This window comes from Alexandromys fortis, unplaced genomic scaffold (assembly GCF_014885135.2).
Source record: "Alexandromys fortis isolate MF-2015 unplaced genomic scaffold, M_Fortis_MF-2015_v1.1 scaffold_55, whole genome shotgun sequence".
Lineage (NCBI taxonomy): Eukaryota > Metazoa > Chordata > Mammalia > Rodentia > Cricetidae > Alexandromys > Alexandromys fortis.
The window spans coordinates 20032-47401 of record NW_026067936.1 but is presented as its reverse complement, the minus strand read 5'-3'; the positions used below and the strand labels follow the sequence as shown (position 1 = coordinate 47401).

General features: G+C 43.4%; 1 protein-coding gene across 5 annotated transcripts in view; it reads right to left on the bottom strand.

The window, feature by feature from the left end:
- The window catches only part of Slc20a2 (solute carrier family 20 member 2), an 89439-nt gene that overhangs the window by 48881 nt on the left and 13188 nt on the right, over positions 1-27370 (bottom strand). For 2 of the 5 annotated variants that reach the window (XM_050146675.1, XM_050146676.1), the window contains exon 1: positions 7076-7155. The exons of 2 other annotated variants lie outside the window; for them this stretch is intronic. The gene's annotated coding sequence lies outside the window, so the exon portion shown is untranslated. Of the gene's footprint in view, positions 1-7075; positions 7156-27370 lie in introns of those variants that run through there. One more of the 5 variants, XM_050146674.1, reaches the window with a different exon arrangement.

The following is a 27370-nucleotide window of genomic DNA, read 5'->3' as shown; positions in this document are numbered from 1 at the left end:
GAAGGCATGGAGCTGGGTGGATGCAGAGGTGGGGAGGAGCTGGAAGGAGATGGGGAGGGGAAACTGACCAGAACATATTGTATGAAAAAGTTATTTTCAATTTAAAAAGTTGACTAGAGATAACTATTATTAATAATAATTGCATAATTATAATATTTTGTACATAGCATTCCTTTTCCATATACATAACAGGACTGGCACCCATTGAACTCACAGGGCCTGCAGAGGTTCAAGCCAGATAGTATCCTACTGCTAAGATGGGCAAGTGGACATGAGCTCCCATCGCTAACCAAGAAGCTATCTCCAACATTATCTATATCTACCTATATATTGTATATTGCTGTGGATAATGCTATTGTACACTGTAAAGATTTGTTACTCATATTGGTTTAATAAAACAGTGACTGGCCAGTTGTGAGGCAAGAAGTATAGGCAGGGCAACCAGACTAGGAGAATTCTGGGAAGAGGAAAGGCAGAGTCAGTACTAGCCAGGTGCAGAAGAAGCAAGATGAGAAAAGGTACCAAGCCTCGTGGCTAAACATAGACAAGAATTATAGCTTAATTTAAATTATAAGAGCTAGTTAGTAATAAACCTGAGCAATAGGCCAAACAGTTTATAATTAATATAAGCCGCTGTGTGTTTTATTGGGACTGCAGAACCAGGCAGGAAGGAAACTTCCATCTACAGGACATGCCCTCACAGAGCCCTTTTTTCTTTATAATCGTGAGAAGCTCTGACTGTCTTAAAAGCAAAATGTCATAGATAGTCTAGGTCTACACATGGAACATCACTAGCTCATATGCTACATGGTTTCATGTTACTGCGTGTTATTACAGATTAATCTTTATATTATTGTTTTGTAGTATTTTTTAATTAATAGGTAACTCTTTCATTTTCTAATAATAAGTAAAAAGTTTTCTCCCACCAGGCATGGTGGCACACCTTTAATCCCAGCACTCAGGAGGCAGAGGTAGGTAGGCCTCTGAGTTTAAGGCCAGACTGGTCTACAGAGCAAGTTCCAGAACAGCCAGGGCCACACAGAGAAACCCAATGCAGACAGCTTTTCCCCCCAAGCCTCTCTCTTCAAGTTTAGTCCTTTGGTGAACAAGTCTGAGGAGATGAGGCTTATTCAAACCACACAGGTAGTTTTATTTTTAATGGCACATACACGAACTGGCTTTAAGCTGGTTTCTGAAACAACTTTATTTTTCCAAGAAAGAAATACTAAAGAAAAGAAGACTATGCAGTAGCCTCTCTTCGTACAGAAATGGAAATAGCCTTCCTTTGAGGAAGTCAGGCACGATTGGACCAGACCTGGAGACACACTTGGTAATCATCACTGTACCTGGCTGCACCCTGGCTCCAATAACAGCCCTTTGACTTCTATCATTAAGAGCATAATGACACATTGGATTTTTTTAACCTATTGAGTATGCAGTTATCAAGACTTCACGGGTTTTAAGGAGACTATTAGGACTCATTCAGGACGCTAGAAACCAGTTCTTTCTGACCTCTGGGTTGGTGAAGACACTCCTATCTTAGTGTGCCACCACTATGTTCCCAGGGTTTCATATGCTCTGAAACTGACACAGATGTACAAAAACAAACAAAGCAACTTTTGCAGCTTGATGTCTGAGGCTTTTCCAACTATAACAGGAGCCCAAACCAGAGTAAGTCTATCAACATACACACTCCTGCCTCTGTCCTGCTATGTCCCCACAGCGAGAAGTAGGGCTGAGTTAAAGCTGTCTTTACTTATCCTTTTCACTTTAAGGACATTATTATGTTCTGAAAATATGTGATTAATTAAATCTAGACCCTCTTTCAAGTGCTAAAGTACTAAGGCCACAGTTCCCTGACTCAGGGAGGGGATGTTCTTTCGGCTACGGCAGTGTTGCTCATCTGATATTTTTAAAGCAGAACTGAAAAGCAGGCCCTCACAAAGCCCTTTCTCCGTCACAGCCACGGAAAGCCTTTAGGGCTAGACAAGGTGTAACAGACAATATCAAAAGCTCGTTTTCAACCAAAGACAATTCCAACAAGCGAAGACTGCAAAGGAGGATGTAAGAAAGGGGAAAGAAATCACTAAATTAGGACGCATTTCCATGACCTATAAAGAGCCAGGGGAACAGCGAAAGGGGCTGTTAGGCAGCGTACCAATTGCTACTTGCTCGAGTCTACAGAACTCACGAAATTCAAGAGGGCAGAGCCCACGTGGCTTTGGACATATCAACTGGATAATTCAACTCTGAGTGGCGCCTACATCTACCAGTGGATTACTTGCTACGCAAAGGAGTGCCAAGCTGCAACGAGCCCCTACCCAGTGGAGAGGCACGGTGCGGCACACTGTGCTGTGTCCCCTTCAGGTCTTCCTATGGGGCCGTCTGCTTCTGCAGAGGGAATTCCCCACAGCATGTTAGTGTTCTCTTCTGGTGGAGGTGGAAGGGGGGAAACCAGTTAAAGTCACGCCTTGCCCACACGACCTCTCCTCTGAGAGGTTTCAGGAAGACAGTGACTGATCTAGTTGGCAGCCTGTGGCATGGTGACCATGGGCTAGCATTCAGGTGGCTGTGAAGAAGACACTGGGCAGGGAGGGATAAATCTATTTAGTTGCGCTGCTAAACCCACTGCAATCCATCCGACAGCACCTACCACCTCTCTCATCTTATTATTTGTATCCTCATTTAAAACTGCCGCCTGCAACTGCAGAGGCAGCTCGGCAGCTACCCTTGCTGCTCCTCTAGAGGACCCGAATTCTGTTCCTAGTACCCACATCAGGCTGCTCACACCCACCAGGAACTCCAGCTCTGGGGGATCAGACAACCCTCTTCCAGACTCCATGGGCACCTGCATAGACACGACATACATTCTCTCTCTCTCTCTCTAACACACACATATACAAACAAACAAACAAACAAATAAATCTTAACAAAGCAGCCTGGTATTATCACGGTGAGGACATACTTGAGTGACAGAGCACTTGCTCTTAGCACGGTGTGAGGCCCTGGGTTCCATTTCTAGTACAGCAACCAAAACCCCAAACAAACAGAAAACAAAGATAGGCACTGACTTAATTACTGAATTCAGAAAAGTTAATACAGTATTTTCCAGGTTAAATATTAATGACCAAAAGCAATTCAGAGCCAAGTCTGGGTTAGAAAGATCATTATCTCCTGACGTCAGAGATAATATTTAAAAAATTGTAAATAAATATAAAGCCAGGTTTCTATTACTCCAGAGAGAAAAGTTTACGTTTTTCAGCATCCTTGTTCCTCTTCCTGTGGTACTTTTCTTCCTAATACATCATGGAGTAGACATCAGAGCTGCTTTAGAGAATTGTTAAAACAGAGCCCTGGATTCCAGCCTCACCACTTCCAAATCAATAAGTCTGAGCGGGCCCAAGAAACTGTATTCCCCACCACTTCCGAATCAATAGGTCTGGGTGGGCCTGAGAACCTGTATTCCCCACCACTCCTGAATCAATAGGTCAGGGTGGGCCTGAGAACCTGTATTCCCCACCACTTCCGAATCAATAGGTCTGGGCCGGCCCGAGAACCTGTATTCCCGAAGTGTTCCCAGGCGGTACTGAAGCTGGCAGGTGGCAGCCACACCGCGGCAATCACTGTACCTGAACCTTTACGTTCCCAAGGGCAGCAGTGCCAGCTGTTCTTCACTGTCAACGCACAAACGTATCCGGACGAAAATGCAAGAGTCCCTTGGGCGGTTTCCTCCCTTCCAGGCTAAACAACAGAAGTCCTCTAACCTCTTCTTCTTGTAGCTATTATTTCCAACCCTTGGCTCTTTTTTCTCCTCTCCTGAAGTTCTTTGTTGAATGTCCCCAAGTTTCTTTCTGATGTAGAGCCATAAACAAGACCCAGAACCCGAGTCAGCGACCTGCCAGGGCAAATGACTCAGAAGCAACATTCACGGGTCTTTTGTCACCAACGCTGCCCTGTTAGCGCTCCTTGTCACGTGTTCCTGACTCTCCGGGAGCTTCCATGGTGTGGCACAGACCTTAAGAACGCTTATCTTCTGAGAAACCAGATAGATGCCACAGCGCAGCGTTCTAAGACAGAACGGGGCCTAGTGACCCCGCGGAGAGAATACAGAACCTGGAACTCAAGGTCAGGTTTCCAAGTCTAAACAGTTTAACAGAGGAGCCTGCTTTTACTGTCATACTAGATCTGAGGCCACCACCCAACAATAGCTTCAAGTGATGGAAACGTCAATGCCTCCTTTGGTGGCAGTGATAAGGACTGGGAGTGGACAATGGGGCTCTGCCCCCCCCCCCCCCAGAGCAAAGCTGCACCAGGACACAAACGCCCGTCCCAATCCTGTGCTGCAAGTGGCCAGAGAAACAGACGCTACCGTGCCCTCAAAACACCCATGCTCCCAATTCCCACTTCTCCCTTTTCACATTGTCTTTCTGCCAATTTGTTTACTGCATGTCAGGGCCCCCGTTTCTGGCACCGCCGAGCTTTAGCGCGTGAGCTCTTTGCACTGTGCTCTCTTTGTGTATTGTGTGCGCTGTGGAGGTGCTCAGCACATAACAACAGCAGTCCCAGTATTTCCCAGAAACATCAGCATTCTTCCGGGCCGTCCGGCAGCTATTGACTGGAGCCTCCACTCTGCCCATTCTCCTTTCATTTTAGACAAGACAGTTGAAACTAGGCACACCACAACATTTTTCTGCCAAATTGCCTTTTCAAAGAGAATGTTCCAGAATGTAATCACCGAGCAAAGACAACCTGTTGTAGAATGCAGATGCCTTTGGCCAGGCAGACAAGCTGCTGCTTGATTAAAGCCCTGATGTGGGGTCTGGAGAGGTAACTCCAGACGGTGAGTGCTTGCGAGTACTGGAGGTCCTGGACGCTATTCACATCCCCACATGAACCAACCAACCAGCTAAACAAACAGAGAGCACGTGAATGAAGGGGAGCCAGACCAAAGGCTGCTGCTAAGCTCCTCGAGGCTCTGGAGTAGAAGGCTGTAATTAAAGGAACGGTGGAGTAAACCTACTGCCTCAGCACAGCAAGATTTAAGGCAAGGAGGAAGGTAAGAGGGCAGGCAGCCAGTGGGAGCAGATCCCACAGACCTCCGGGCAGACCTGGAGTGGAGGGGCAGCAAGGCAGGCAGGTTCCAGCCGGGCTCTTCCTGCAGTACGGAGGCAGCCCGTGTTGCTTAGCATGCGACCTCCCATGTGTGGCCACAGAGTCGAGCTCACTGTAATCTGTTGCATTCCAAGTCACAACTACTCAACATAACTAATTCCACTCATGAGGGATCTCTGACAAGTGGCCCTTCCTGGGACACCAAGGATACACACCCAGTACTGAAAAGAATCATGGGAGCAGCCCCCAACACCACCAGTTGCATAGTCCCGCATTGAAGAACCTATCACTCCCACCATGCAGAAATCACTAATGCACATTCTGCAACAAGTGTCTAGGGGCATTTTAGCAATTTGTCCCAGAACACAAGCTTCCCACTAACAGATAAACCTCTTTCTGTTACATTCAAACTGGATAAATACTAATCAGCTTTTCGTTTGGGCAAGATTAAAAACTACAATGATCAAATTAATTTTAGCTTGAAAACTAGCATGACCAGAGTACATCATTATAAATACTTCAAGGGCTCCCAGGGGCTTCTTAGCAAGGGCAAACAGAAGGTCAAGAGCTGCAGCGATCTTGCGATGAGCATCTCGGAGCATCTGCCAGAACAGAGCCCTTTCAGCTCAAGATGACAGTAGGGCCTTTTCTATTATAATTACAGATTTCTCTTTTGCTCGGAAGGCTAAGCTTCAAAAAATGTTTCTATCTAAAAATAGCCCGGGAATTCAGTGCTATTTTCAATTCTTACATTCTTTTCCTACAAATACACCACTCACCATCTCCTTCCATCGCGGACACCTTATGTCATTAGAATCAGACAACACCGAACAACAAAGAAACCTTTAGGTAAAGTCTTGTAAAATGGGGACATGACATAACTAACCCTGGGTTTGCCTCCCTCTTTGCTTATAGATGGAGATATGGGCGAACAACTGTTTCATTAAAAAAAAAAATTCCACATTCCTAAAAGCGGGTATAATTTACATGTTAACCGACAGAGAGATTCCTTTTAGATTCTATGCTACTAACAAGCTGCTTGACTTGAAGTCATTCTACTTGAAGGGTAAACACAGTTCAAACTATGCAGGGTGACTTGCGTTCGATTCAAAGTAACACTGGAATCTTGCCTTCCTTCAGTCTAGACTTAAGCTGGGGCTGGCCAAGCTGGAAAGCAGCTCAGAGCTTTAGAAACTTTTAATAACAAAGTCAACCACTTGAAATCATCCCCTAGAACAGTGGGTCACAACCCCTTTGATAAACCTCTATGTCCAAAAATATGTACATTTTGATTCATAACAGTAGCAACATTACAGTTATAAAGTAGCAACAAAAATAATTTTATGGGGGGGGGAGGGGGGGGATCACCACAGCATGAGAGACTGTACTGAAGGGTCACAGCGTTAGGAAGGCTGAGAACCACTGCTCCAAGACCTTCTTCCTAAATGGGTTCTTATAAAGTTATTTTCCTTAGGCAGGGAAAGGTCTATTTTTAAGCATAAGCTTTTCCTTTAAAAAGATATTTTCCATCTATACATTTGGTGAGGCAACGTTTGTCTCTGCAGCAGATCCACTTGAGTGGGGTAGAACAGGAATTAACTTTCAACATGTTTCCCCCACAGTGACTACCAGAGAGAAGAAAGATTAGAAACACAGTGACATTTCTGTGTACAGAAACCATTTCTACCAATCTACTATTTTAACATTCAAAATAAGGGTTAATCTACGACTGAAGAAATAAGATGAGGTGAGAATCAAATACTTTCTCCGGGGAGAGCTGATTAAGTCGAGGTGCTCGCAGCAGCACACTTGGAAAGAAAGCACCGGATCACTGTTCTGACACGGACGGTCGCAGCATCCACACTGGTTTTCCCAAGGCATATACAATTACCATGATAGTCACTTCAGGGAGATTTAAGGTACAGAGAACAAAGAGAAATGTTAAAATCCCCAGAGTACTCACAAGTAGCTTGAAAGAGAATCCGAAGCACAGTTCTTCAGAGGTCTTCTCTCTGGATCATCAACACAATCTGGAGTCTGAAACAGATGCCTATCTTATCAGGCCCGGCAATCACATTGCAGCTCGCTAACTTCTACTTGGGTACACAGTTTTACAACTCAGAACAAACGCTGGCTAAAATTAACTGCAGCCGAGCAGCAGGCAGGAACACGCTGGTTTGCATCATGTGGGCCGGGATTTATTCACTAGGACAACACTGGTGTCCTCTTTATGGGACTCTGACCAAGGGGTGTGCCCTGCCGAACAATGCACAGCATCACGATTACGCTAATTACTGAATCCAGTTGGGCACCACTGACTGACTTCAAGTCGGCTCTGCAGGCACCGACAGAGAAAAAGCGAGGAGGTCTTTTCCCGAGAAGGCAAGTGCCTGGTGTTTAAGCACATTCGGGTCCGACAACTGTGACAACAAGGTGGCAGCAGTGTCTGCTCTTCGCGGGACATCTGGGACATCCACTGAGGTTACCCACTCGCTTTCTGCTCTCTTCTCTACTTCCCAGGGAGACGCTATGAGGACACATGGCCACTTCAACAACAAAACCCACAACTGAGAGCAAACATCTCCAGTTTATCAAATGCACTGTGAAATGCATTGCCCTGTGTGGCTGGCTACAACCAGAAGAACTGTCCTCTGTTGGAGCAAATGATCATTCTCTAAATATACTGAAACCCAAGCAAACAGTTCAAGACTCCAAACCACAGCCAATATTTAAAAGAAAATTAGAACACAATGCTCTCACCAACTACAACTTAGAACAAAGGCATAGACTGTGTAGCGTCCACCACGGATGATTCAGAATGCTTAGCTTCAAGCATATTAGTTAGTTCCTATGCCCTGAATGGATACTTCTTCAATCAAACCTCCAGTCACCTGCCCTCCCAACAGACACAAAGTAACTCTGCCTGGAAGACAACTGGATTACGCCACCTTCCTCCAAAAGCCTCTCTGACCTGGCGCCACATTAACAACACGCCTAAAATCCTACGTATCTTTTCAGAGTTATTTGTTTCCTTATAAAACAAACAAACAAACAAACGGTCAGGGGACTTACTGAACTCAACACTCCAAACCCAGGTCCAGGCTCAGGGGCTTCAGTGTCTCCCATATACCAGTGCTTCTCAACCTTCCTTTAATATTCCTACATTGTGGTGGCTCCCAACCATAAAATTATTTTGTTGCTACTTCATAACTGTAATTTTGCTACTGTTACGAACTGTAATGTAAAGATCTGATCCACAGGACGTTTGCTATGCCACCCGCCGAAGAGGTCGCGACCCACAGGTCTATAGCACGGATCACTACAACACAACCGGACTCTTAAAGAGCACAGCTCCATCTGTGACATGCTTGCCAAAAGTTGCCAATGGTTAGCTTTCATTGGCACACACTGCTAATATGATCTTCCTCGTGTTGTTTATAATGATGGCTGTTTGCGTACCTGACACTCTAGCCCCGTGACCAACCTACGCTGCTGCGGACAGGACACACCCACCCCACTGAACGGCAGCTGGTGTGCGCTCTAGGCCGTTTCGCCCAAAGCTTCCGGAGAAAATAAGAAAACAAGCCTCACTAACCAGAGGGCTAACCTCTGATTAACAGGTGATTGTCAGCAAACTTACTCTAGAATTTTTTAATGCCAACAGAGGACACTGTGGGGCTAATTTTAACAAAAAAATATTATCATCCAAAAATGCTTGTGTTCAGTAAGAAGCTCTCTGGGCAAAAAAATTCTTTATGTTCTCATCTAGCTAAAAACAAAATGCTGAATTGACCCACACGTCATATTTTGCATTGTGGAAGATCCAGACTGCACTGTAAGGTCTATTCTGAAGCGAGAAATACTGGGCAATTTTCTAGTTCCTCTTATGTCAAATCTCCAAGTATGGGCCTGTTGTTTCCCGTACCACCCTGTCTGAAAACACAAGCATCCACTGGGAGGAGTAGCAATGGCGCACACCTTTAATCCCAGTACTTGGGAGGAAGAGGCAGGTGGATCTCTGTGAGTTTGAGGACAGCCTGGTCTAGAGAGAATTCCAGGGCAGTCAGGGCTGTTACACAGGGAAACCCTGTCTCAAAAACAAGTAACAAACCAAAAATGCAAAAAAAAAAAAAAAAAAAAAAAAAAAAAAAAAAAAAAAAANAACAAAAAAAAAAAAAAAAAAAAAAAAAAAAAAAAAAAAAAAAAAAAAAAAAAGAAGACAATAATCACAAGAAACAACACCTATGAAGGAAACAGTGCACCTTCTAATTCACTTTAGACACTTGCTTGCTTGGTTCGTCATCAGTTAAAAAAAAAAATCAAAAGCTATGTGTGTGTTCTAGGTCTAGAAGGGGAGTATCAGACCCTTGACACTTCAACACAACACTGTTATCTGCAGAGTTCATGCTGAGAATGTGCAATCAAGTTACAAACTGTTTCACAAAAATCTCATATTCTAAATAAGTTTCCAGTTTTGTATTGGGCCATATTCATCGTCTTCATATTCACAGAGCTCTCTGAGCTGCATCTGTCCTCAAGGATGCAAAGACTCAAGGCTTTGGACTCTGAACCTCTAAAATAAACAAAATGCCCTGTGTTCACTGCGCACTCTTCTGGAGTGTTAACTTTTTTCCCCGTAATTTTATGAAAAGGGTCTGTGACCCCAAAGAGTAAAGAGAGCTGAGGTTAGCCTGGTAGTACTCAGGGACAAACTGAAAGCTAAGGGAAACCAAGGCGGAGAGAGACCATTGAGAAAGGGTTAAAATAAATAAGCAAATCAAAAGAAGGGTCTCCTTCCTAGGTATGGTATGCAGTTACAATATCGTGGCGCAATACTGTGGGGTGCTGCTGGCTCTGGTGCTAAGTGCGGGGACAGGGATAGAAGACAAATCTAGGTGATCAAGGAGTTCACATTTTGATGTCATATGATACAGGGAGCCAGGAACACAAAGGACGTAGCTCAGTTCTTAAACAGAGATTATTTTTCTGATGAAATTTAAAATTTAAGATCCAGAATAAATATACATGCTATATTGTATTCTGGAGCCCTCAAAGAGTCATGGATTGTAAAAAGACGAAATATTCCAAAATACCTAAAAATTCTATCTAGACTAAGTTGTAAGGTTTCGATTCTTAGCCCTTTATATTTCATCCAAATATTGAAAGCAGTAAAGCAGGGGGAATTTCCAGGGTTCGCCATGGCTCTCAGGTTTTCAGAGGATTATACAAATCATTCAAAGCCTTAACGAAGTGCATGCTTTAAAAAAAAAAAAAGTACCAACCCATGAGGGAAGAAATCCATTGAATGGAAGCTCTGGGACTAACTGTAAGGTACTGCCTCTGGGCCATGTGACCATAAGGACATTGCTGACTTGTGTCTGCTTCCTCAAGTGTTAAATGGTGACAATAATGCTGACATCAAAGGGCAGGCTGAGAGCTCCCCAAGATGACTGACAACGCTGGGCCACAGGTGCTTTCAATAAATGGCTGTGAAGTGACTATGTCACGTCAGCGGAGCACCTGCCGAAGATCAATTGGGTATTTAACGAGTGAAGATCAAACGCTCCACTTTTAAAGCTCAACGCTTCAGAATATGAAAAGTTGAAAGGAAGTTCAAATGATTGCTAAGCATTCCGAGGAAACCTGAGGCGTGCGAACAGTCTTTAAACGCTGTTACGGCCACAACCTCTTTGATGTTCCTCTATTACATCACCCGACATGCCTAGCCTTGGGTGGAATTCGAACTTGGGATTCTGGCTAGACAATGCACAGGGACACCAAGCTGCAGACTGTTGTCATAGTGTCCCTATTCACTCCAGCCTTGTCATTGGGCAGTCCCTTCCCACGCTGACTCTGGCTTGGCCATCTGGACACAAGCTACAGTGCCCAGAGCCTTGCTTTTGAGATTGTATAATCAATCACTCTTTAGACCAAGCTGGCCTTGAACTCACAATCCTAGTGACTTAATCTCCCAAGAGTGTCTTCAGTGTCATCCTGCAGCAAAAGCTCATTAAAACATACATTTCTATCCTAGCCTTACAAATGATCACATTAGTATTATCCACAGAAAATCTTAGCAATGAATTAAGAGTATCATTTATGCCAGGTGGTGGTCCCAACACTCGGGAGGCAGACATAGGCAGATCTCTGTGAGTTTGGGGCCAGCCTAGTCTACAGAGCGAGTTCCAGGACAGGCTCCAAAGCTACAGAGAAACCCTATCTCAAAAAAAAAAAAAGTATCATTAATATACACACAAACACAGAACTCTGAAAGATTAAACAGCTTTTCTTCACCATACGTTTTCTGTCAGTTAAAAAACAAAGGACGTAAATAATTAGGAAACTCAAGACTGTTTAAAAAAATACTTCTGATAAACAGCAACGTCATTCTAACACTATGATGTAATTTGCATTTTTTATCAGAATTGATGAAAAGTTGTATTTCAATCTCTTCCCTACAAAAATATGTGCAAAGAAAATACTTTTATTATAGTATCTACATTTTTCATATTTGAAAACTTTTTGCTTATTCCTTGAGAATTTCATATATGTATACGATGAAGTATGCTCATATCCAGGGTAATTTTTTAAGTCTCCTAGAACTCAGCTGAGCAGTTTGTACTATAACAGCCATTCACTTAACCTTTTAAAGCCATTGGTTCCTGCTACTATGAAACTTGCCGGAATTTTCAAAAAGCATGTGAACAGCAAGAGGCCCGTGACAATTTTTGCTTTAAGAATCATGTAACCTGCCAGGTGGTAGTGGCGGCAGAGGCAGGCAGATCTCTGAGTTCGAGGCCAGTCAGGTCTACATAGTAAGTTCCAGGACAGCCAGGACTATGCAGAGGAAACCTATCCGGGGGGACCGGGAGTTGGGGAAGAAGAACCATATAATCTGAGTCAGGGCAGTGCACATACCTTTTATGATATCCCAAGGGGTAAGAATTCACTCCAGGGCTGGAGAGATGGCTCAGAGGTTAAGAACACTGGCTGTTCTTCCAGAGGTCCTGAGTTCAATTCCCAGCAACCACATGGTGGCTCACCACCAGCTATAGTGAGATCTGGCACCCTCTTCTGGCCTGCAGGCATACATGCAGACAGAACACTGTATACATAATAAATAAATAAATCTTAAAAAAAAAAAAGAGTTCACTCCTATAGGAATGTAAGAAAAGTATGTAAATTACAAAGGATATATAGGAAGAAATGACATTTGAATTGAGGCTTCTGCAAATAGATCAAGTTTTTGTAACAAAATGATAAGGAACATTATGCAGAAACCAGAAGCAGAGAGGCAACAGAGAGGGAGAAATGACAGCCTGGGCTCGGATTTCAGCCCTTCCAACTAATGTTTTCTTGATCGCTGCTAGGTTACTTGAGTTCTCCAAATCTACACTGTGAAGTAGTCAGTGAGAGATGGGGTCTACAGCAATGCCTCGGCCTCGTCGTCTCTAAGCAAGGATAATAACTAGAGACGTCTGCGTGTGATTATGAAGGTGAAATGAGTTGTCTCTGTAAGGCATGCACAGGAGAGCCTGGCCTAAGCATTTTGTTAATATGCGCTTACACATGCACAATGAGGCAGAGACAAGAGATGAACGCACAGACTATAGACAGATGGACTCTCTCCCTCTCCCTCTCCCTCTCCCTCCCTCTCTCTCTCCTTCTCTGTCTGCATATGTGTGTGTAATATCTAGGAGGGAGGGAACCAGAGCCCTGTATGTGCTAGGCAAAGGTTCTACCACTGAGTTACATCTCCAGTTCTAAATAGATATATATGGACTAGCTATGTAGAGATAAATTTTAAAATATTCATTTTATGTGTATGTGTATATTGTATGTGACTAAGGGTATGTATGTGTACCACATATGTGCAGGAGTCCACAGAGGCATTAGATCCCCTGGAACTGGAATCACAGGCCACTGTGAGCCTCCATAGAGTTGTGCCAGGAATGGACCCTGGGTCCCCTGATAAAGCATCTCTCGGGTCTCATGCTGATACGATCTAATCAGAACATTACCTTGGAGTAGAATGTGCTAAGTAGAATTTAGTGTTCCCTTATTCCTTCTCTTGCACTCACAGATTATTTATATTTGAGTACAAGGCTCAAATATATCTTCCCATTTCCCAACACCAGCTTCAATTAAGAGAAATAAGGCTGGGCCTGCTCTCTTCTCAGACGGGCGGCTTCCTCCTGTCTCGTCAAGGCGGTAATTCCGTACTTGACTGTACAGGTTGCTGTGCTTGACGCTGCTACACAGACAGTACAGTGCCAGCTTCAAAGCAGAGCAGTGATGAACGGAAAAACAAATGCGGGCGTATTAGGTGCAATCTTATTTCTGCCATTTATTGTTGTTTAAGCTAATGTGAAATCTTAAGTGCACTATGACTTGAGATCCAGAAGCAGAGTCACAGCAATTCAAAAAGTAGATTAACAAAAGCTTATTAGTTTCAGACTAATTTTACTGGAAGTAGTGATAGGGTCTAACTAAAATTACTGTGTGTGTGCGCGTGTGTGTTTGCGTTACAGTGCTGGAAACTGAGCCCAGGACGTCATGCAGGCTAGGCAAGTGCCCTGCCACCACCCTACATCCCCAGCCCCCCAAACACTTTTATTCCCCTGCCCTAAAAGTGATTTTGAATGCAGTATCATTGCCAGAATCAATCTTTGTTTTGAAGATGAATAGTTACCAAGGTCTACTAAAACAAAAAAAAATCTGCTAAAGGTACTTGGAACCGTCCCTATCCCACCGTGCCGAAGTGAATGCTATTTTCTTGCAATCGTATTTGTATCACTGATTTGCTTAGAAGCTTACAAGTGTATTTTGAGAAACATCGCAAAAGTACAATTTACTGACCACAAATAAAACTTTATTACTAATTTTCTGTTCGATAAAAATCTGAATTTTAGGCCAGACTGCTAATCACGTGTCCATTTCTCAATTTACCTCCCTAACTACAGGAAAACTTAAGAACCAGACCCCCCCCCCCAAAAAAAACCAATAATTTCCCAAATGACACTAATTATTCCACCTCTTCTTCCCTGTTCTTTCTGGTAACGTGGCCTGACCCTAAGGCCACCCCTACCACTGTTACACAAATGCTCTACCACTGAGTTACATCTCAGACCTTTTGGTATTTGTAATTTTTTTTTTTTTTTGAGACAGAATCTCACTATGTAGTCCTGCCTATCCTGGAACTCACTCTGTAGACCAGGCTGACCTGAGACTCAGAGATCCACTCGCCTCTGACTGTGAAGTGCTAGGATTAAAGGCGTGCGCCACACGATGCCTAGCTAAGCATTTAATTTCTAGTTTTCCCCTTCTTTTTGCTGTGATCAAACACGATCCATTTCCAACCGGATAACCTGAGAAGCATAGGGAAGGCAGTTTAAAATCAACTTGAAATTATGGCGATGGAATGTTCTTGTTATAGCTGGCTATAATCCAAAAGATGGCTAATGCCAGGAATGTACCTGAGTGCATCCTCAGAAACAAAGCAATTCATGGCAAAAGTACTGTGGTGACCACTCATTTCTTAAAGCAAGTACAAGAAACAAAAACAAAACAATAAAAACCCGGAGTCAGGGGATAAGCAACTTAGCTCAAAGAACCATAATAGCTCAGTGATTATAATAATCCCGGAGTTTGTTCTCATAAACACAGAAATGGGTTCCTCCACAGGCACTGGTTCTCAAGAAGACTGGACAAAGGGGCCTCGGATGGCCTTGGTTGCTGTACACTACAAAATAATAGACAATTATCTATTTTAGACCTTAATACTTTCATTGTAAGAGTTGGTTCCTATTTTTCTTTGACATCATATTCCTCAAATTGCCAGGGAGGACATATTTCCCACTTCTTTGATTCTACCATCAAAAAGTTCTTTGACAATGACAGAAAGTTGTCTTTTTTGATTTCCGCAATTGAGAACTTTTCCTGTAAACCGCACTGAAAAAAAAAAAAAGCTGCCTTTTAAAAAATCAGAGTCTTAGAGCTGGAAAAAAAAAAAAACCCTCTTTTCAATGACAGATGCAAGAGTAACGGTCACAGATTCCAGCCATTACTTTGATTTTTAAAAAGAAAAATGCTGTCCTTATTCATGATCATTACAGGAACGAGCAGCTACTTCGATGGCATCACTACTTGATGAGCGCAGGGAGCTGTGATGAGTGCAGAGGTCACATCAGACTAGAACTCACCCGTGCACCAGCTCTGAGTCACTACTGCCGCTCCTAGGGGCTTTGTGGTGGTCAGTGTCCATGACAGAGAACTGAGACAAAGGGAAAAGAAAAACTCAAGGCCAATATCCAAGAGTCTGTATGAGGTGATTTACAAAATAAGGCAGTTTCTTTCAAAATCAACTTAATACTGGGTAATGAAAAAAAAAGGAAGAACAAAGTCACACTTACTAGTCTTTAGAACATATAGAAAAAAAGTATTTAAAATAGCCAGGAGAAGGGTTAGTCAGCAGCTACAACACAAAGGCCCAGCTGAGATCAAAACTGCGAGCACACACTACAGGAGTGTCTATATTTGCGTATCCCCGTAACTAAACTGGAACACTCTGCTGAGCCTGAGAAACAGCTGTCACTACCCTCAGGCTGACTCAAGATCACAGAACCCCTGGAGAGTCTCGGGGAGCATGACACTGCTGTCAGACTCATGAATGCACAGTGCTTGGACCTTTTTTAGTTCCAGATGACAAACTTCGCGTACTTTGATCATTCCTAATTAAAAATAATTTTCATTATTTACTTGCGCACGCATGCGCACTCGGAGGACAACAAGGCGCTTGTTCTGGAGATCAACCTCAAGTCATGATGCCTGCACAGGGGCCCCTGGCATTCTCACCCGCAGAGCCATTTTATGAGCCCTGGTCTTTCCTTCTTGCAGAAATACGAGAAACAACAGAAGACTACAAGCCTGCCATGCTGCATTACCTCCACTTCCCACGCCCATACATTTTCCTGACCCTCCTCCACACCGGGCAGGATGTTGCGCAATCATTCTTATTTATACGTATCTACTAGGGGAATAAAGCCAACAGGACCGTATCTTCTAGGACTTCAGGATATTCTGGGAAAGAGATCTATAAATAATTATTAGTACAGAGCCAAAGGAAGGAATGCAAGTCTCTCCGTAGCGTGCAGAAGGTTCTGAATCAGAAATGCCCACAGGGAGGAAAAAGTGAAAGTTATTCTAGAAGAGGTAGCAGTATAGGAAAAGGCTGAGGCAGGGGACAGTATGTTCTAAAACGAGAAGACGGACTAGGAATGGGGGAAGAGGTGCGTTAGGGTCGTCAGGCAAGACTGCTGTAGCGCACACACACTTGGCTAACAAGCCAGTCTACGACCACGCGGCTCTGAGGCTCTCCACTCTGGATACACATTAGCATCTCCTGGGAATCTTTAAGGCAAAATACGGATGCTTATTATATGTCAGTACTGACGAACTGTTCTGGGCTGGGGCCTGAGTGTCAATACTTAAAACAAAAAAACTTCCCATATAATTCCAGTATGTGTCAGGGGTGAACTCCTAAGCAGCTAAAATCAGTACAACTATTTACACAGGATAGTGGCATTAAAAACTGGTTTTAAAGTTGGCAGGGCGGTAGTGAGAAAATAGGAGACCGAGGAACTTGGGGTAGCATGTGTTAGCGCACAGGCTCCTGAACACAGGCGAGGGGAGGGCAACAGTTAGCCGTATTACTAACCTTTTATAGGTGACCAGAAGGTTAAGGTCCTGGAGACACAGGCATGTGTCCAAAATGAGCATGTGGTTTCAGGGGACACTAAGGTGCTTTCTAAAGTGGACACGGTTTACAAAAGACCCTGGAGAAATAACGGTATGGAGAGACTCCTGGGGTAGAACCAGAGGCACTGTGACACCACCACTTCTGGCTCTGGAGTGGCCGAGGGCAAATGCATGCTGTGTGTGTGTGTAGAGTAGTGTCTATGTGTGTGTAGTGAAGTGTGAGTCTGTATATGTGTAGTGTGTATGTGTGTCTCTCTGTGTGTAGTGTAGTATGTGTGTGTAGTGTATGTGTGTAGTGTGTCTGTGTGCTTAGTGTTGTATGTATGTGTGTGGTGTAGTATGTGTGTACACAGTATGTGTAGTGTAATATGAGTGTGTGGTGTGTCTGTATGTGTGTGTAATGTGTATGTGTGTAGTGTAGTGTGTGCATCTGTGTGTAGTGTGTACTGTAGTGTATGTGTCTGTGTGTATAGTATAGTGTGTATGTGTGTAGTGTGTATGTGTATAGTGTAGTGTGTATATCTGTGTAGTGTAGTGTGTGTGTGTGTGTAGTATAGCGTGTGTATGTGTGTATGTATGATGACTGTGTGGGCATCATGAGGACAGACACTGGCAGTGTGTGTTTGCGTTACAGTGCTGGAAACTGAGCCCAGGACGTCATGCATGCTATCCAAGTGCCCTGCCACCACCCTAGATCCCCAGACCCAGAAAGACTTTTATTCTCCTGCCCTAAAAGTGATTTTGAATGCAGTATCATTGACGGAATCAATCTTTGTTTTGAAGATGAATAGACTAAAGGTGGTTACCAAGTTCTACTAAAAAAAATAAAACCTCTGCTAAAGGTACTTGGAACCGTCCCTATCCCACCGCGCCGAAGTGAATGCTACTTTCTTGCAATCGTATTTGTATCACTGATTTGCTTAGAAGTGTATTTTGAGAAACATCGCAAAAGTACAACTTACTGACCACAAATAAAACTTTATTACTAATTTTCTGTTGGATAAAAATCTGAATTTTAGCTAGACTGCTAATCACATGTCCATTTCTCAAGTTACCTCATCTAATTACAGGAAAACTTAAGAACCAGACCAAAAAAAAAAACCAATAATTTCCCAAATGACACTAATTATTCCATCTCTTCTTCCCTGTTCTTTCTGGTAATGTGGCGTCTTCCCTCCTTTCTCCTTCGTTTTGAGACAGTGTTCTTACTGAACCTGGAGCTTACCAAGTATGCAAGACCAATTAGCAGGCAAGCTCCAGGGATTCTCCTCTTTCTGCCTCTCTAGTGCTAGGATTACAAGCATGTGCTGTACACACTGCTTTATATGGGTGCCCAGGACCCAAATACAGGACTTTATGCTTACATGTCAAACTAGTTAAACCTGTGGTTTAATTTAACACGGGTCATGGAGTAGTGATGACTCAACCATAAACTTATTCCATGGCTACTTCATAACTGTAACTTTGCCACTGTTATGAATCACAATGTGAAGATCTGATATGTGGGCTATCTGATAGGCAACCCCCAGGCTGAGAACCACTAGACTGAACCATCTTCTCTGCAGTGGTCAGTCTGCTTTTTGAGACAGGTTCTCACTATTTAGCCACACTTGATTTTAGAAGTCAGAGATACACAGTGCAGAAAAGACAGCATCTTCAGCAAACGGCACTGGTCAAAGTGGGTTGCTAACATGCAAAGAGTGGAAAGAGGTCCGTTACCTATCAGCTTGTGCAAACTCAACTCCAGATGCATCAAGGACCTTCACAGAAGACCAGATTCACTGACAAGAAATAGAGACTGGGTTTGAACTCACTGGCACACAAAAGGACTCTCTGAGCAGAACACTGGTAGCACAGGCACTAAGACAACAGTTAACAAAAGCTTCTGTGTGGCAAAGGACACCATCGTTCAGACAAAACCGGAGGCTACAGAGAGTGAAAAGATCTTATCAATTACATATCTGGTAAGTGTTCATACCTAGAATAGAGAACTAAAGGAAAAAAAAAACAAGAAAATAAATAACCTAGTTAAAAATGGGGGTGTTGACCTAAACAGAAGTTTTCAAAAGATGAAATACAAATGGTGAAGAAACACTTTAAAGAAACGTTCAGCATCCTAAGCCCTCAGGGAATTGCAGATTACACTATGGAGACTTCATTTCACTCCGGTCAGAATGGCCACGATCAATGAAATAAATGCAGAAGGTCCTGGTGAGGACACAGGGAGAGGGGACACTTCCCTCTGAATGTGGGTGGGGGTTGTCTGGCTGGGGCAGACTGCGGGACCACTGGCAGTGACACCAGGGTTTATCCCTACTGCTTGTACTGGGTTTTTGGGAATCTGTCTCTTTGGATGGATACCTAAGTCAGCTTAGATATAGTAGGGAGGGCCTTGAACCTTCCCCACAGCAATGTGCTTTACCCTCTCTGAGGAGTGGATGGGGGTGGGGTGGAGGGTAAGTAGATGGAATGGGGGGACGGGAGGGAGCGGGAACTCGGGTTGGTATGTATAAAGAAAAAAGATAGTTTGTTTTTAAAATATTTATTTATTTATTATGCATACAACATGCTGTTGGCATGTATGCCTACATGTCAGAAGAGGGCACCAGATCTCATTATAGATGGTTGTGAGCCACCATGTGGTTGCTGGGAATTGAACTCAGGTCCTCTGGGAGAATAGCCAGTGCTCTTAACCTCTGAGCCATCTCTCCAGCCCCCATTTGTTTTCTTTTTTTAAAATATATAATAAGAAAAGAAAGGGGAAATAATGTAGAGTTTCCTCAAAAAGCTGAGAATTAATCTATCTCAAGATCTAGCTATCCTAGTCCTGGGGAATGGCCCCCGTAGGCTCATTCATATATCTGAATGCTTGGTTACCAGAGAGTGGAACTATTTGAAAGGATTAGAAGATTAAGAGGTGAAGGGGCGATCAATGGAAGAGACATCTTGACAGAGGGAGTCATTATGGGGTCAGGGAGAAACCTGGTGCTAGGGAAACTCCCAGGAATCAACAAGGATGACTCCTACTAAAACTCCTAGCAACAGTGGAGAGGGTGCCTGAGCTGGCCTTCCACTATCATCAGATTAGTGACTACCCTAATTGACATCATAGACCCTACATCCAGTAACTGATGGAAGCAGATGTAGTGACCACAACCAAGCACCAGGCTGAGCTCCTGGACTCCAGCTGAAGAAAGGGAGGAAGGCTTATAGGAGCAAGATGGATCAAGCTCATCATTAGGGAAACCACAGACAGCTGACCTGAGCTAGTGGGCGCTCACAGACTCTGAACGGGCAGCTGCAGACCTGCATAGGACCAAACTAGGTCCTGTGAATGTAGGTAACAGTTATGTGGCTTCATCTGTTGTGGGGGCCCTGGAAGTGGGACTAGGAGTTACCCTGGGTGTATGAAATGGCTTTTTGAACCATCCCCTATGGTGGGATACCTTGCTCAGTCATGATACAGGGGGGAGGGGCTTGGTACTGCCTCAACTTGGTATGCCCGACTTTGTTGACTCCCCCAAGGAAGGCTTTATTCCCCTAATGAGTGGATGGGGGTGAGAAGTTGGGGGGGAGCAGGAAGAAGGGAGAAAGGAGGAATTGTGGTTAGTATGTAAAACGCAAAATGAAAACTTAAAAAAAAAAAAAAAGAGCTGCCTTGATCGTGATGTCTCTTCCTAGCAACAGAACAGTGACTAAGACAGGGCTACACCAAAGGACTCTACATCCTACCACAGGAACGCTTCCTCATCCATGTTCGCTGCTACTTTATTCATAATAGCCAGAAATAATAATAGCCATCAGTAGATGAATGGATAATAAAATGTTGAACATTACACGATGGCATATTATTCAACTGTCAAGAAAAATTAAATTACAAAATTTGCAGGTAAATAGATGGAACTAGAAACAATCATCCTGAGGTAACACAGACCCAATAAGACAAATGTTTCTTTTCTATGTGGATGTTAGCTTCAAAGCTTTCAATTGTGCTACAGTCCAAAAGCCACAAGACTAGGTACCTAGTAAAGGACTGGGATCTACCAAGGAAGGTAGACTACAGTGTTACGGAGAAGTCAAGGAAAAGCCAGAACAGGGTTGCACAGGGACTGGGGTGGAAGGGAAGGGATTGCCATGAGGGACGGAAGGCTTTTAGTGCACCCACCTGGGAACTTCCCACTGAAGCTGCTTGGCCTCATTTGATGTTCTACAGTCAAAGTCTACCCACTTTACTACAAACGTTTAAACTCCATTTCCTCCTAGAGCTGAGCCGTGCTCATATACAAACTGACCTTTCAAACAGGCTGCTTCCAGTTCTTTGCTACAGTGAATACAGCAGCAAACACAGAGGTCCAGATATCTCTACAACAGGATATGGAGAGCTTGGGGTTCAAGCCCAGGAGGGAAATAGCTGGGTTATACTGTGGTTCTGTTTTGAGTTTTTGAGGACCCTACAAACTGATGCTCACAATGGCCACATTAACTTGCACCCCCAGCAGTGCATATGGTTGGTTCCTTTCTCTTCCCATCTTCTCCAACACTGATGGCAGATTTCTTGTTGACATCCATTCAGATTGGGATGAGGTAGGGTAAGGGTGGGGTAAGGTAAGTAGGGTGAAGTAAGTAGGGTAAGGTAGGGGTGAAGTAGGGGTAAGGTAGTATCTCAAAGTGTTTTAATTTTGCATTTCCCTGATGGCTAGGGATAGAGAACACATTCAAAAACAATTATTAGCCATTTGTAGTGTTTGCGTATTTGAAAACTGCCTATTTCAATGCAATTGCCCATTTAATAATTAGTGGTTTTATTCCCTTGGTATTTAATTTCTGCAATTCTTCATAAACTTTAGGTATTAGCCCCTTGTCTGAAGTGACAGCTTTTGAGATGAATTAACATCAATATCTCTAAAACAAATCTACAGAACAGAAAAGAAGGCATGCTATCAAACTCCTTTTATGAAGCTAATATTACCCTGGTACTCAAGCTAGAAAAAAAACAATAGCAAAAAGAAAATTATAGGCCAATCTCTCTGATGAACATATACACACATACACACACCCCCAACAAAAACACATATGACACTGAGAGCCAAGATGGGATCCTATGATGGCTATTCTTAGTTGTCAGCTTGACCACACCTGGAATTAACTATAACTCAATCTGCTGGGTACATCTGTGAAGGGTTTTCTTAATGAAATCATTTTGAAGTAGGAAGACCAATTTTTAATCTGGAGCTTCTGGATTTTCTGAGTTGGTAAGATACCCTTTAATATAGATCTTTTGAGCCTATAACCCATTCTAATACATAAACAAATCATTTGGGATTTTATATTTATAATAAATACATTCATTATATAATATAAAAATATATTAGACATTTTCACTAAGTTCTGTTCCTCTAGAGAAGCCTGACAAATACAGATTTTTTTTATATGAAAAGTGGTCTTAGAGCAACAGAAGCACACGGATATATCTACTTTCCAGTCTTATGTCATAACTTAGTTCAAAGGGATTTTGATCATCTGTTTCTCCCACAGACTATCACATTGGTTCAGATACTGAAGACATTATGCTGACTGGACCAAGTGAGCAGGAGGCAGTGCCGGCCACTTTGGATTTGTTGGTAACCCATACGTGCATCAGAGGATGGGAAATAAATCACCCAAAATTCAATCCACCTTAGTGAAATTCTTAGGAGTCCACTGGTGTGAGACATGCATAGACATTCCTCCTAAGGTGAAGGATAAGACATTGCATCCGACCCCTTCCACCACCAAGAAAGTAGCATGATGTTTAGTGGGCCTAGATTGGGGAGACAGCACACTCTTCACTTGGGTGTGTTACTCCAGCCCATATACCAGGTGACTCGAAAGCGGTCAGCTTTGAGAGGGACCTGTAATGGGAGATGGCTTTTAACAGGTCCAGTCTCTTGAGCCATGTGACTTAGCAGGCTCGAGGAATACCATCAACAGCAGATAGGGATGTTGTTTGGAGCCTTAGGCAGGCCCCTGTAGGTGAATCACATAAGAGGTCTCTGGGATTTTGAAGCAAGGCTCTACCATGGTCTGCAGACAACTATTCTTCCTTTGAGAGACAGCTCTTGACCTGCTATTGGGCTGTAGTGGACACTGAATGTTTGACAATGGGCCACCAAGTTACTATGTGGCCTGAGCTGCTTATCATGAACTGAGTGTTCTTGACTCACTGAGCCAAAATGTAAGTATATATATATGATTGAGTTCAAGAAGGTCCTAGAGGCACAAACAAGTTACATGAAGAAGTTGGTTTCTACTCCTGTGACAATACCGTCTGCTGCCAAGCAGGCCCCTATAGCCTCATGGGGTGTCCCCTATAATTGGTTGACTGCCTGGTTTACTGATGGTTCTGCACATCGTGCAGGCACCACCCAGAAGTGGACAGCTGCAGCACCACAAACCCTTTCTGGGCCAACCCTGAAAGACACCAGCAAAGGGAATTTTCATCATAGGAAGAACTTCAGGCAGACACAATGATATGTGTTTTTGTTCAGAAACCATAAATGGCCAGATGTGCAATTATTCATTGGTTCATAGGCTGTAGCCATGGATTGGCTGGATGGTCAGGACGTGGAATGAGCATGAATGGAAAATTGGTGAGGAAGACATTTGGGGAAGTATGCGGATAAATCTCTCCAAATGGGCAAAGGAGGCGAAGATACTTGTGTCCCATGTAAATGCTCACCAAAAGGTGACTCAGTAGAGTTCAATAAGTAGATAAGGTGACCCATTCTGTGTGTGATCAATCTCTTTCTTCAGTCATCCCTGCCACTGCCCAATGGGCATGTGAACAAAGTGGTCATGGTGGCAGAGATGGGGGTTATGTGTGGGCTTGACAACGTGGACTGCCAGTCTTGAAGGCTGACCTGGCTACAGCTGCTGCTAAGTAACAGGTCTGCCAAAAGCAGAGACCCACAGTGAGCCGCAGATACGGCATCATTCTCCGGGGTGACCAGCCAACAGCCTGGTAGCAGGTTGACTACACCGAGCCACCTCTTCTGTGGAAAGGACAGTGCTTTGTCCTTGCTGGAGTAGATAGTCATTCTGGTTACAGATTTGCCTTTCCTGTACATAATGCTTCTGCCAAAGCAGCACCAGTGGACTTCTACAACGCTGTATCCACTGCCGTGGTATTCCACACAGCACTGATTCTGGCCAAGGAAACCTTCACAGCCAGAGAATTTGACAGTGGGCCCACGAGCTTGGAATCCCCTGGTCTTACCATGTGGATTCGGTTGCTTGATAGAAAAATGAAGAGCCTGTTGAAGGCAGTTACAGTGCCAGTTAGGTGGCAGCAGCCTGGAGGGCTGGGGCGAGGTTCTCCCGAAGGCGGTATGTTTGGAATCAGTGTCCAATATGGCATGGTTCTTCCCCATAGCCAGGAGCCACAGGTGCAGGCATCAAGGGGTGGAAAGGGGAACAGTCCACCCGCTATCACCTCTAGTGGTGCACTAGGGAATGTTTTGCTTCCTGCTCCTGTGATCTTAAGTTCTACTGGTCTAGAAGTTTTAGTTCCAGAGGGGGTATGCTCCTGCCAGGAGACACAACACATATTCTATTGAACTGGAAGTGCAGACTTTTCCCCAGCCACTTTGGGCTTCTGAAGTCCTGAAGCCAACAGGCTAAGAAAGGAATACGGGTGTGAGGCAGGGTGACTGATCCAGGTTACCAGGGGGAAACTGGATTGCTTCTCCGTGATGGAGAATTAAGAAAGGAGGTTAACAAAGATTATGTTTGGAGCACAAGAAATTCTTTAGGGCGTCTCTTGGTGCTACCATGTCCTGTGATTAAAGTCAGTGGGAAACCACAATAACCTAATCCAGGCAGGGTGACAAAGGGCACAGACCCTTCAGGAAGGAAGGTGTGGGTCACTCCTGCAGGAAAAGATCCAAGACCTGCTGAGGTGCTGGCAGAGGGTGGAAGAAATACAGAAGAGGTATTTCTGTATTTATAAATACAAGAATGGCCATCTAATCTAAAATCTGTAATGCATTTGTGGTTGTATGAGGGTTCTATCATGGTAGGCATAATTATAACCTGTATGTAATATAAAACATGCATGTAATTGTATACGGGATAGCCACATCATATTAGGAGTAATTATGACCTGGTTATTGTTTTCTTTTGGAAATTAAGCATAGCAAAAGGAGATGACTGTGTGCCAAGGCGACAAGGGACCCTTGTGATGACTAGTCTTGGTTACCAACTTGGCTATATCTGGAATTAACTAAACACACACACACACACACACACACACACACACACACACACGTGAGTACACCTATGAGAGTACCCCACTGTTTTGTGGGGGTTGAGACAGGGTTTCTCTGTGTAGCCTTGGATGTCCTGGAACTCCCTCTGTAGATCAGGCTGGCACTGAACTCAGAGATTTGTATGTCCCTACCTCCCAAGTGCTGGGATTAAAAGCATGTACCACCACTGCCAGGGGGATTTTCTTCTTAATTGAATCATTTGAAGTGGAAAGATCCACCTTTAATCCCTATTTTTTGAGGTGGGAAGAGCCCTTTTATTCTGGGTTACTGCTTCTGGTGGCAGCCTATATAAAGGACATGGACGAAGAAAGCTTGCTCTTTGCCCACTTGCTCTTGCTCTCGCTGGCAAGTCCATTCTTCACTGGTGTTAGAGCCTCCTTCCTCAGGATTCTGGCATTTATTGAAGAACAGCTGAGATATTAAGTCTCTGAATCACTGAATTCTTGGAATTTCCACTGGTAGACACCCACCATTGGACTCGTTGGACCACAGCCTATAAGCCGTTCTAATAAATGTCCTATGTGTGTATGTATAAGTATATATTCATTCTTTAGGTTCTGTTCCTCTAGAGAACCCTAATACAGATAACCTCATTGATCTACTTTACAACCAACACCAGTTTTCACAAGTCCCCAAAGCTGAACTTCGTGAAGACACCCATCCAGAAAGACTGAAAAAAAAAAAAAAAGGCATCCAAGTAGAACCAGAAGGAAATCCAAAACTGAAAGACAAGTCCTTTTCAGCAGCTGTGCAATATACAATAAAGTAGCTCAAAGAATATGACATAACTGTCTACTCTGATCCACATGCAACTGATCAACTCCCCTACAATGGAATCCAAAATCACAGAGCTGAAATGTCTGAGAAAGAATTCAGAGTCTTATTTTTTAAAAGAATTATTGATCAGGGTTGAAGAGATGGCTCAGTGGTTAAGAACACCAACTGTTCTTCAAGAGAATCCAGGTTCAATTCAAAACTGAAAGTCGGCTCCTATAGAAAACTGGAATTCAGTTCTCAGTTACCACACGGCAGCTCATAACCGTATATCACCTCCAATTCTAGGGGACCCAATACTCTCTTCCTAACCTCATGGTACTAGGGATGCACACTGCTTACATAGCACACGTAGGCAAAACATTCTTATATATAAAAAATCTAAAAATTTAAATAAAAAGAAATTAATGATCATATAGAAGAGTCAAACAAACGGATCCATAAATAAAAGAAATCTACACAAGATCTTGACAAGATAGGCAAAAGTTCAAAATAAGGAGGGGAAAATCAGCTGGGAGACTGAAACACTGAAAAAGAATCAAACAAAAACACATGAAATAAAAGAAAGGGTCAATCAAATAGAACCCACATTAGAAAGGATCATCATCAGATAAAAATAAGCAGAGGAACAAAGTTCAAAATATGGAGAACAAAATGGAGACAATAACATAAACAGGCATATAAAAGGAAAAAAAGTAGCAAGAATGATATTTCTCAGAAATCTGGAGTATATTCAGAAAGCAAAACCTAAGAATTATTGGTTTAATAGGAGCAGAGTTAAAATCAAATGGAATAGAATTATCTAACAAAATTATAGCCAAAACTGACCTAACTAGAGACTGAAGCAGACGTCCAGACACCAGAGGAACACAGAACTCCAAAATATTCATGACCAGAGAAGAAACTTCACAACACAGCACAGTCAAGATGTTAAAAATACAAAGTAAAGACCAATACTAGAAGGGGCATGAGAAAATGTCAACTCACATACAGAAATGTAAGGATAACCACAGACCTTTATCAGCAACCAGAAAAGCCAGAAAAGCATGGAATGAAATACTTTAAACCCTGAAAGTAAATAACCACGAACCAAGAATGTTATACTTATCAAAGTTATCTTTCAGAATGGAAAATATCAGTTCACAATAAGGGACTGACTGTAGCCTGAGATTTTAATCTAAATAAGCCCTTACTTCTCCTACTGAGCAAGAAGATACACTGGTTTATGCCTTTAATACTTGCACATGGGGGGGGGGGCTGGAGAGATGGCTCAGAGGTTAAGAGCATTGCCTGCTCTACCAAAGGTCCTGAGTTCAATTCCCAGCAACCACATGGTGGCTCACAACCATCTGTAATGGGGCCTGGTGCCCTCTTCTGGCCTGACAGACAGAATATCGTATACCTAATAAATAAATAAATAT